The 12,206-nt window shown below is 38.0% G+C and overlaps 1 pseudogene; it reads left to right on the plus strand.

Annotated features, from left to right (window-relative positions):
- The window catches only part of LOC149157849 (uncharacterized), a 37,917-nt pseudogene extending 29,302 nt beyond the window's left edge, over positions 1-8,615 (plus strand).
- Positions 8,616-12,206: the final 3,591 nt, after the last annotated feature.

The raw sequence follows: 12,206 nt of genomic DNA on the forward strand, positions 1-12,206 counted from the left end.
ATCGAATATTGTTCCAGTTAACAAAAAACAGGGAACAATAAGAATATGCATCGATTATAGGGACATTAATCGAGCTTGTCCAAAGGACAACTACCCAACACCCTATATCGATCAAATAATTGACGATTATGCCGGCAGTGAAATATTTTCCTTTATGGATGGATTTTCCAGTTACAATCAAATCAATATTCTACCTGCCGATCAACCAAAAACGGCTTTCATTTGTCCATGGGGGACATTTGCTTATTGCAAATTACCTTTTGGGCTTAAGAATGTCGGAGCAACTTTTCAAAGGGCGATGTCTTATGCGTTTCATGACATCAAACACATTGTGCAACCGTATCTCGATGATTTGCCCACTCATTCATTACATCGAGCTGATCACCTTGTCCATTTATGAGCAATCTTCATGAGGTGTAGGCATTATCGTATTCGGTTGAACCCACACAAATGTGTCTTCTGTATAGAAGTGGGACGATTGCTGGGATTTGTAGTTTCAAAAGTCGGCATTCGCGTCGATCCCTCAAAGGTAGAAGCTATCATCAAATTGCCTCCTCCTTCGAGTCTTCGCCAACTCCAAAGTTTGCAGGGGAAAGCAAACTTTTTACGACGATTCATTCCTAACTACGCCGAGGTTACAAAGGGTTTTACCCGGTTGTTGAAACAGAACGCTCAATTCTCTTGGGATGAGATAGCTCAGAAATCTTTTGATGCACTCAAGCACGCGTTGACCCATGCACCGTTGCTGCATCCTCCCAACTACAACCAGGATTACTTTTTGTACCTCGCCGCCGCTCATTCCACCATTGGAATGGTCTTAGTACAGGAAGATGAATTCGGAACGGAACATGTGATATATTACCTTAGTCGGATGTTAAATCCAACTGAACTCAAATATTCACATGTGGAGAAATTGGCATTGGCAGCTATTCAAGCTGTCCAACGTTTTCGTCATTACATTTTACTCCGTAAAACTACAGTTATTTCGGATTGCAAACCTATGATCTACATTTTGACTAAACAATTGCTAGGGGGCAAGTACTCTAAATGGATCGTTATCCTGCAGGAGTTCGACTTGGAATTTGAAAAATCTAAGTCTAAGAAATCTTTAGTTTTTGCAGAGTTAATGTGTGACTTCCCGCGTGCTGACACGGAAACTGTGGCAGAGGAACCCATTGTGGACGAATCTTTGTTTCTCATCAGCACTTTAGATCCGTGGTATGGGGATATCATTGTCTATCTCCAGACCCAATCCTTTCGGCCCGAAGTTTCAAATTCGGAACGTCGGAAAATTTGATTCCAGTCCCAACAGTACAAAATTATTGGAGATACTCTTTATTGTCGTGGGGCGGACTTGGTTTTTCGACGTTGTTTAACTCACGAGGAAGCTGAAAGGGTTCTGAATGACTGTCACTCTGGAGCATGTGCCGGTCATATGTCTGGGTATGCCACAGTCCAAAAGATATTGCACGTTGGCTACTTCTGGCCGTCCTTGTTTAAACACTGTATTACTGCGGTCCGGAAATGCCACAACTGTCAAGTGTTTGATCGCAAGATGCACGCTCCACCTGCTCCTCTCCACCCTATAATTGCCATTGGTCCTTTTGCCAAATGGGGTATCGACTTTATTACATGTAACCCTCACTTGGCCGGGGGCATGCGTATATCATCCTTGCGGTAGATTATTTTACTAAGTGGGCCGAGGCGATGCCTACATTCGAGGCAGATGGAAAGACAGCTGCAATTTTCATATTCAATCACATTATTGCTAGGTTTGGTGTCCCATAAGCGATAATCACTGACCATGGGCGCCATTTTCGAAACGTTATGATGACAGAACTTACAGGCCAGCTTGCTTTGTGTCACGATAGCTCAACTCCTTATTATCCACAAGCGAATGGTCTGGTTGAGTCCATCAACAAAGTTTTAGTTATCATGATCCGACGAATCATTGGTATTCATCGGTCAAATTGGCACAACATGTTATTTTCCGCGCTTTGTGCATACCGAACCTCAGTGAAAACATCAACAGGGTTCACTCCTTTCCAACTAGTTTATGGTTTGGAAGCTGTGCTACCCATTGAATGCGAAATCCCGTCACTGCAAATGGCCATCGAATTACTTCCAGCTACTTCCGAAGAGGAGAAGCGTTTATTATACTTAGCTCAACTAGATGAGACTCGACGTGATGCTGCATTGGCGATCGAGACTCACGCAAAACGTATGAAAGCTCAGTATGATCGAAATGTGACCCCTCGAAATTTTTCGGAAGGAGACCTAATGCTATTATATGATCAAGCTAACGATAAATTATGTGCTGGAAAATTCGTTCCTATGTGGCATGGGCCCTATATTGTCAAGCGAAAGCTAGCAAAAGGGGCCTATGAGCTGGTAGAATTTGACGGGGACTCTTTGGGTAAACCCAGAAATGGACTTTACCTAAAGAGGTATTATGCTTAAATGATGGGTATGGAGAATTTTTAGTTAGGTTAGTTTTTCTTTCTAGCTGGTGTGTTTGTTAGTTTAGATAGTGTGCTTAGCTTAGAAGGTGTGTTTTTCATCGTTATTCTGCTTATCTTGGTTTTACCCTTGATGTTTGCAGATGTTGATGCCTCTCCAAACATACATTGGATTTGCTGATGGTGCTTGTCGTAGTACACGAAATATCTCTTCCGCAGCTTGGGTTATCTATTCGCCCTCTGACGAGTTAGTTTCTATGCATGGGGTGAGCCTCGGTCAAACAACAAACAACATTGCCGAGTACAGTGCAGTGATTGAGTTATTGTCTAAATCTATTTCATTTGGTATTCGGAGTTTGATAGTGAGGTTAGATTCTGAACTCGTTGTATTACAGCTTAATAGAGTGTATGCCATTAGAAATCCAGTGTTATTAAGGTTATTTTTGAGAGTGCGTCTCTTGGAACGTGAATTTGATTACATTGAATATCAGCATATTCCAAGGTCTTTAAATACATTAGCAGATGTAATTTCTTCTCGAATGTTAAACAAACATTTGCAATAATCATACATGTAAATTTAAAAACATTTCATCACACATGTTTAACAAGATAAGTTGGTAATAATGATATATATAGATAGGAGTGTGTCAAAAAATACATCGTCTTTGATCATAGGTTGAAAAACACCTTATGATCGGCAAAAATGATAAGTACAAAAAACCAAAATGTCACATGTGTCTACAAAAACGACCATCCAATCACTGGTGATGCTCTCTATACGACACCACTGCACGAGCCACCCTACACAAGAACCTTCTAAAAGGTCCTGGGACTGCGACTACATAGCGCTGAAGCCTGATAGGAATATCATCTATAGTAGTCTCTGGTATATTTGCTGTAAGACGCTTGAGGTCTTGTTCCAACTCAGCTAGGGTCTCTGTGGCCTCGTCTCGTGGGGCCGGTGCCGCTGCAACTGGTAGTCTCCTCTCGAAAGGCCGGAGATTGGTTGGACGACGTGGGCCTACATCTGCATTTTGAAAATTAGTACTGTTAGTTTTGAGACGATATAAAAAACAAAAAAAGTAGATAATTTAAAAACTTGTGAAAAATGAATTACCTGTGTCATCCCATTGTTCTCCCGATGGAAGAACCATGTCCGGATCTCCACGAAAATCAACTCCGACATAAGGAAAATCCTGTATAGAAAAGACCTGGTCTTCTAACCAGTGAAAGTACTCCGGAGTAAATCAGACAACCTCCGTGCCCTCATCAGGATGACGGGCCATAACCGCAACCCATCGCATCAATTTGGGCTCTCGGGGAAGCCCAGCCTCAACAATGAGCTGCTGTGGGATTAGCATCAGAACCCTCTTTAAGGCAAAACTCACAACTAAAGGCCCATAACCAAAAGTCTTCAGCTGTACGTTTTTGGTTATGGTCAATTGGCCCTTTAAATTGGCCAACACAGCATCACACCAGTTGAAAATGGTGCCTCGATAGCAATCAATCTCCATCCGCATCTGGGATCCAGTGGAAATGTGTAAAGCGGCAGCCCCGCAAAGTCTTGTAACTGTCAAAGCAATCACCATAAGTTCAGGTCGGGATATAGTTTTGATCTCTATCCCCTTCTCCTGAGACTGAGTGTTACACCACTCTAGTCGGAGACTAGCGATGGACTGGCCACCCGGCCTAGTCCCGAACAGAGTCAAGTGTTCGCCTCTCTTGGGCAAACCAGTGAGGAAGTAAATATCTGAGGGCTCTATCTCGAGCTGGCACCCTCCAATGTAAAAACACTGGTCTTGAATGTTCCATCTCTCTACCAGCCACTAGAAAGCGCACCTGGGCCCTCATGCCAGGTATGACCCAGTATTTGTAAAGGCCACATGCCTTCAAAGAATCAATGGATGGTTGATGACTAATGGCGGCCAAATCAACATCTTTGTGCTCTCTCTCGCGCCAATCAAGCATGGTGGGCAATCTACACACCAGAAAACATCCATTAGAATCCATGAAATCAAAAATTATTGGTCCAATTTGGAGAATTTGGGGTTTGTAAACCCTTTGCGCGGAGTACGCACCCCGCCTTTAGGAACAGAGCATGGGTACGTGGGTTCCTTTAAGGCAAGGTGCGTACGCCCGCCATTTTCCCAACTGAGAAAATGTCGGGGTACGCAGGTCCCTAGTGTGGCACCTGCGTACCCCGAAAGGCGGATCTTGAAACCCCAAAGCCTCCAAAAAATGACATCTAGGGCCTAAAAACAAATTCTAAACGGATGAAAATGAAGAGGAGGATGTTGTAGAATACCTGAAAGAGACGACGTTCGATTTCGACGGTCGGATTCTCCGCAATGTCCACGGGAAGTTTCTTGCCAAAAGCCCTTTTTCTCTCCTCAACAGTAAAATGGTAAAAATGAATTGGTAAAAGCCCTTTTTATAGGTTTTTTGGGTAAATAAATGGTAAATTTGTTTATTTTTCACCATGAAAAGGTATTTTTCAAAGTATTTTTATCTATCTTAAACAGGTATGAGTAATGTGTTGGTTTTTGTGCAGGATAAAAGGATTTTTAGGGAAAATTGTCATTTTTTACAAACAAAAACATCAGAGTCATCTTTAAGCCCTTTTCTGACTCCTAAAACATGAAAATATTGCCGAGCGTTTCTTTTACGCTCGTTAAAATGGAATTAAAAGACGGTCCTCTTATAGCCATTTTCTGACCATAAAAACATGAAAAGATTGCCGGATTTTTGTCGTTTCAAATTTGATATTGGAAATAAAACGACGTGTCCTTGATCGCTTTTTACTTTTCAGGTCAAAGACACTAATCATGAAAGTACTCCTTGGTCGTAAAGATCAAGTGGTTCTCTCAAGTATTATTTTATACTTTTTCGGGCTTGGGAGACACAAATTTACGAAAAAGGTCAACCCTGGAGTCTTCTTAAGTTTTTTTAGACTCTCTAAAATTGAAAAACGCTGAGTTTCTCCTATACTGGACTCGTTAAAATTTCACAGTAAAGGACCTGTTCGATTACAAATAGGAATGGACCACTCCTTCTTAGGGTTCGAATCTAAACTAAGTTGGAATCATCCAAAGGATGAGCTTATAATCAAGCATATGTTATCCTCCTCAAGCTTGTAAAAAATAAAGAGGTACTTGCCAGAAATGGTGGGGGAAAAGAGAGGAAAATGAGCCTATTTGTCATCCTTTGTCTCAGAAGAAACCTTATCACCATTCTTGAACACGACACTTTTCATTCACCTGGGTTGGGAAATCCTTTGCCTAACAGTTGATCAAACCACATTGAAAATCTTCAGCCGGTTCCGGGTATTAACTTTGGGTCAATTGCCACCAAGCCATCTGTCGTGTCATTATGTGTTCAAGAGGTCACTGCAAATAAACCATTCATCTGCAAAATACCTATCATCCATCTTGACCATCGCTAAGTCAGTCCTTACAGCTACATTTCTTCAACTTGATTTATGATTTTGTGTTGTGGGCTTGCCTGCAACGGGTCGCTTTCTATCGACATCAGCACATTATCTAGAAAGATGACCTAGAAATCGTCAGTACCTTGAAATCTGCATGCATCAATGGCAGGTTTCTTGCCTTTGACGACAGTTTACATCATTGACTTTCGATCGAAGGATTCCATGATATGTTCGACATCAACACATTCATTCACATCTCATGGATTGTACTGGGTACTTTGAGAACCATTGACATCACTAGTGGTCTCTCTCACACTTGTTAACAGTTTACATCATCGACTGGTAATCAAGTGGTTTCTACCATGTTCGACATCAACTCATTTATTCGCATGGATAGAATCGTACTATTTCGGGAAGTAGAAATGAAGACCCTGGATCTAGTTTCCACCATCCAGGCTGCGAGGAGTTTTGTATTCATTATATAGTAGACTAACCATAAACAGATGGCTGCGTCCATACTATGTCTACATGAGTCTATGATTATGATGTACTGCGAAATCATTCCTATATCAAAGCAGTCGTTAGTTTGTGAGTTAAAGTTTTCAATCTGAGTATGGGAATGCCTACCTCAGCAATGATATGATCTTATATATGTATTTTGTGTTGAATATTTGCAGGTTCCGACTGGGCTCTCCACAAGATAATCCTTGAAATGAAAAAGTACTTCACACTTCCTAGATGATATGAAACCCTAATCTACTACAGGCTTCGCACTTTAGGGGGCAATCTGTTACACTAAAATTTGTCACCTTGACTATTTGCAGTTAGTATGGCTCCATCAACTGTCATACTGTCCTCCTTGGGAAGTCTTATACCTCTGCTCCTCATGTCAAACTCCAAGAAATAGAGAAAGTCCTTAAAAAGTCAATTAACTCTGGTTACGCAGTTTCTCTTAACCTTACCTGCGTGTACGCACCTCAAGTTCACAATACCTGCGTACTTGTACGCTCTGTCTGTAAAGGGGTGGGTGCGTACTCCTGTAAAGGTCAAAAGGCGCGAGTTTTAATTCAAAAAAGTTACTTGTGGTCGAATCTAGAGCATTCTAGAAGATGGTTTGACGTGTATTGAGCGCCTCCAGATGGTTCATGCATCCCTATGAAAGAGGAACTTATCCCATCAAGAGGGGAGCTATCCCATTGAAAGAGGGGCTTATCCCATTGATGGTGGACCTGATTAACTTCCTCCAAAGCATTATAAATACAGGCATTGGGCCAGAGGGAGGGGAGGTTGAAAGCTGAACATTCCTAAGGGTAGATGCTGCTGAAATTAGGACTCCCTTATAGAGCTTGAGAGGAGAGATTCCCATCATTTCTTAGCTTCATTTGGAAGTGGGTGAGCTGATCAAAGTAAAGGAGAACTCTTGCTGGACCCTGGGAGGGACATGCACAACACCAAGGCACTGGTTGTAATGGTTTCTTTTGTTTCCAATTAATACAATTAAGTTCATTTTTCTCAACAAGTTGTTATATATAATTTGTTTCATATACTCCTTGGTCTTTATGATGAATATGTTTTATTATATGAGTTATTCAGGTGCTATGTAATCGTTTTCTTGTTAGTGAATGTAGGTTTCAAAGAGAAGGAGGAGCTCATCTGGATCAGAGAGGCTTGGTTGCTACAAACAGCGTTGGACTAAAGGTATGCTTTAAACACCTGGTTGCTTGTATTTTAAATGCATGTTTAGGGAAAGATAGTGCTTGATTGTCTTGTTTGTCACTAGAAAGCCTTAGCTTCTAGGGAGGTCGTTTTTGTCCGCAAAATTGACTCTTTCCGCATGACAGTTTCATGGAAGAAAGTACCCATGTGGGAGAAACCTCGTTCATAAGGATATGTCACTGCAGTAATAGCTTGAATTGGGATTTAGGAAATCTAAATATTAGAGACTTCAACAACTCCCGGTCACCAGCAAAATTGACAGATGAAGTGTCAGTCTCCCTTATTATTTTACTGGATTTGAAGAATTTCAGTATGTGAAGTTGACTATCCTGAGAATCATGCTATGCTTTTGATTACTTTAATATGTTTAACTGACTACCAGGTTTCCAACATCACTTTCCTTGAGGCTAAATAGCGTAAGGAAATAGATGAACTAAAAATAGGACTACATTATTCTGTCATGCTTGGAAGTTGGAACACTTCTATTTGAGGTTTCCCTTAGACACCATAAACAATTGTAATACCAGTTTGAAGATCATGAGAATTGTTGGTTAACTTAAATGTTGAGTTCATGTTGAGATGTATCTATCATGGAATGTTGTTTGATGTTTTTCTTTTCCCTGAAATTTGCGGATCAACTCAATCTCCCTAAAGGACTTGAGGGTTGTTGTGAATGAAATAGGTTCAGTGGTAAGCTTGATAGATAGGATGGTAGGTTCTGCACCAGGTAATGGCTCCATAGTTGTTGTCGGAGAGGATTTGGTTACTAGACAAAATTTAGTTTGCAAGCAAGAAATCTAATGTCACATGATGGTAGTGCTATGACAAAGAGAATGAGACACAATATGAGTTTGATGCCCCTAAGCAGTGCATCTTCAGGTGGAAGTGTTATCAATAGTCTCCAACAACATAATAATCTAGAGTCTCCAGAAATGGAGTCTATGAAAACCTCTAAAATCAAGAGGCCAAGATTGGAGGTATGCGATGTAGATTCACTTATATCTTATATATGAGCCACCAATCTACTGTAGAATCTAATATTTTCAATAAAGGAGTGGGTAGACGGGCTTCACCTTTTTGACCAATATCTTACTATGTTCATTCATAAAGGGAATTTTAAAATTGTAAAGAATAAAGTTAGTGCATTATAAGTACTATGGGGAGTTGTAGAGTACGAAATGGTTTATAGGTATTGAGGGGAATTTAAAGGATATCTAAGTAAAAATAAATACTTGCTTTATTGGCAATATGTATTGGAAGGGGGATTTGAAAAAAGTATTTTTGGAGGTATTTATCGATACCTAGTGAAATTAAAGGTATTCTTTAATATTCCATAATGCAGTTGCTATGAGTGGATGAAGCTTATGATGTTTAACGCAATGAAAGTGTTGTTTCTAAGGATATAGTCATACTTTATCACTAACATATAAGGATCTAGGGCTACGATAATGATCACAAAACATATGGATGTGTGTTAGGTTACACTAAAGAGCATAATTGTAGATGATATGGGCCATATGTTTCACAAATGCAACAAGAAACTTATAGGCATTGATCTATAATTCCTTCCTTGTTAAACATAGAGATGACAAATGGCATCTATATATTCAAAGTTAACGTGGATCCATTCTAGCACCATATAAATACTATTATATCCTCCAATTTCTTCCTCTCTTCAAATCCATGTTATTTACTCCTTATTTGAAGATGCAAGTGTCCCTACTTGTGAAATGGGATGAGGGAAATGTGTAGCAAAATCATATTCTAGAAACCATTTATCTTTGGTTGGGAGTTTACCCATATTACCCATGATGTAAATAGTTATAATGTCATGGAGAGTAGATTTTTGGCACACCTTTAAGAAGGTATCATTATTGAATGGGGCTAGAAATCTAAAATGTTATCCATTGAATTAGATATAGGATTATATTTGTCTATATGGGAAGGTTGATATAGTTTGATCTTGTAGGAATTAATTATTGGAGAATACCCTATTGCAAAGGAAGCTTTGGGTTGAATGAAATTTCATGAACCTACTGTAGAATCTGTGAGCTAATTTTTTTATTTTTAATATATTTTTTCCTTATACTGTAGAATCTGTGAGCTAATTTTTTTATTTTTAATATATTTTTTCCTTATACTATTTCTTATGACAAATGGCATATGATATGTAGTAAGATTTTAACTCTATAGAAGATATTCATGGCCTTGTGTATGGTCAAGAAGATTCCTAAACCTTAAATGACAACAATTTGCTATTCAAAGTTAACAAAGATATTTTGGATATTAGAAAGTCATTTGTATCATGCTTATGCATGGTACAAGCTCCATATCCTCCAAAAAAGCTACAATAAATACTTAGCATAGAAGGATTTGCAGCTGATGGCATCATCTGGATTGTTGGCTGCCATTTCTATTATTCCCTATGATCACAAGCATGGGGCTCACCATTTTGAGATGGAGAATGAGAAGGAAAGAAATTCAAGAATGACTAGTCTTTTCGGTTTTGGCATTTAGTTTGGATTCTAAAATGCATACCAGAGAAGTGGTAAGTTATTTCAATGAAAAGTCTTAATTTCATCTGTCACTATTTGAGATGTTTGCATTTGTATAGGTATTTCTAGTATAAGTATTATATTTTATGCTTAGTTCAAGGAGTTTTCTTCGAATATGTCTAATAATAAAATGTCTTTTTGGCAGTTGTCACGCTCAACACTTCTATCTGAAGTGGCAAGTAATAGGTATGGAGCTCATTAAAGCATTTATTTTTGAAATTAAGTCTTTCCTTGATGTTGTTGAGAAGTCAGAGCACACATATATTCTTCTAAGCACTTTTTATGCTTGTACAAGTTTTTAGTTTAGCAAGCTACATGGTTTCAATTATAACTGGATAGAATGTGGTGCAATATTAGGACAAATTTTACTATATATACTTATATTTATAGCTTATATTAAAGTTTTGTACCATATAATCATAATGCACTTCATTTTGTAATAATTCAAATGCATCTTCACTTCAAACTATTTGGTTCTACTTATCTCCATTATTATTTATAAAAAGATGGTTTATGTTAACTCTTACCTTCAAATATAAGTTAACATTTGAGGATATGTGAATATAAGTTAATTGTACCGACTTTAAAGGCTCTTTGGGTTCATGAAAAGAAAGTGGAAACATCTACTTATGTGGGTAACTTGTGTCTTTATTATGTTTTAGGTTTCTAAAGGTGTCATGACATGTGTTTTGCAAGAAGTGAAAAATTTGTATCATCTATTGGAAAATGATTTCCACCTTTTAGGTATTGTTGAATAAGCTTAGTGACAAATTTTCTTCATCTTCTCTAGTCCCATAAGTGCAATTGGAGCAACACATTCCTTCTTTAGAAAGGCTAACTACTTTGATAGTGTTACAACAGGTGATGGGATTTAATTCCTACTTTTGTTTCATGCTTTCTATTATTTTATGTTGTGACTACTTGTGATTTGTAATTGTGACCTACTTTTAGAGTTACAAAACTTACAAAATATGATGGCGAATTTAATTATTAATTTGTTCATTTCATTTATCTCTACTATTTTATGCCATATGGTGTGAAAGTCTTGGATTTGGTATATTTCTTACACTTTGGTGTTAAAGTATACACATTCTCTTGTGTCTTCTAAAAGTATAATTCCTGAGGTTTTCTAAAGTTAACCCTTGCATGTTTCTAGGTATCACAAATGTATCAAAAAATGAAAATCATGATCCTGTCAAGCATGATACCATTTTCTAATTTTTCTGTTATAAATAGGCTTAGTGCGGATGATATGAAGTACATTTTTGTATGGTCGAATATTAACAATTTAAAATGAATTGTACAGTTTGGCAGTTAGGTGAAGTAATACAATTTTCTAATTTTTAATATTTTGTATAAAAATACAACTTCTACTAATTTTGAGGATTTAGCTTTTGTGCATGGAGTCTTTTTTAGAGTGAGCATAATATAAGTTCGTCAATGAATTTATTTATGCAAGGCCTTGAATCAGAACAATCCATATATCTAAGTATTATTGAATTGTTTGAAAAATCCATATATCAAGGCTATGAATTACAGTAGGAGGGGCCCAATACCTTAAGTACTGTTATTAACTTACAGGCCAAAGGTACTGCCTTAAATCATAATGCAGGTATGGTTATTATCCACTCTTAGGGAAATAGTTACATAACTTAAAGTACTCTAATGATATGATAAATAAAACAATAGAGTCAAATTTCCTTCTCGGAAATAGAATAGTCTAGAAGATACCAAAAAGAAGTCTTTACTAGATAGTGCATCAGTTGAGCTTTATGTTGTTGGTAAGTAGGGCGAGGGTGTGAAATTTTGGCAAGTAAAAAGAAGAGACCTTTAGATCCGATTCCCAAAAAGTTGCATTGGGAATTGACTCTTTTCAATAACCACTTCTACTTATCAAAGTTGATAAGGAGGGGTGTTACAACATCAACTTTGTTGAAATATGAAATTTTTTTCTTTGAAATTCATCGTGTAGCTGCAATTTTTTTTTTAAAATCAATGGCTATAAATGTAATTTTAAGGATTTCCATAACTCTTCACATAATTCTTTAA

The sequence above is a fragment of the Pinus tabuliformis genome, chromosome 5_2 (assembly GCF_031772625.1).
Source record: "Pinus tabuliformis cultivar Carrire ecotype Pingquan chromosome 5_2, CPIR1, whole genome shotgun sequence".
NCBI lineage: Eukaryota > Viridiplantae > Streptophyta > Pinopsida > Pinales > Pinaceae > Pinus > Pinus tabuliformis.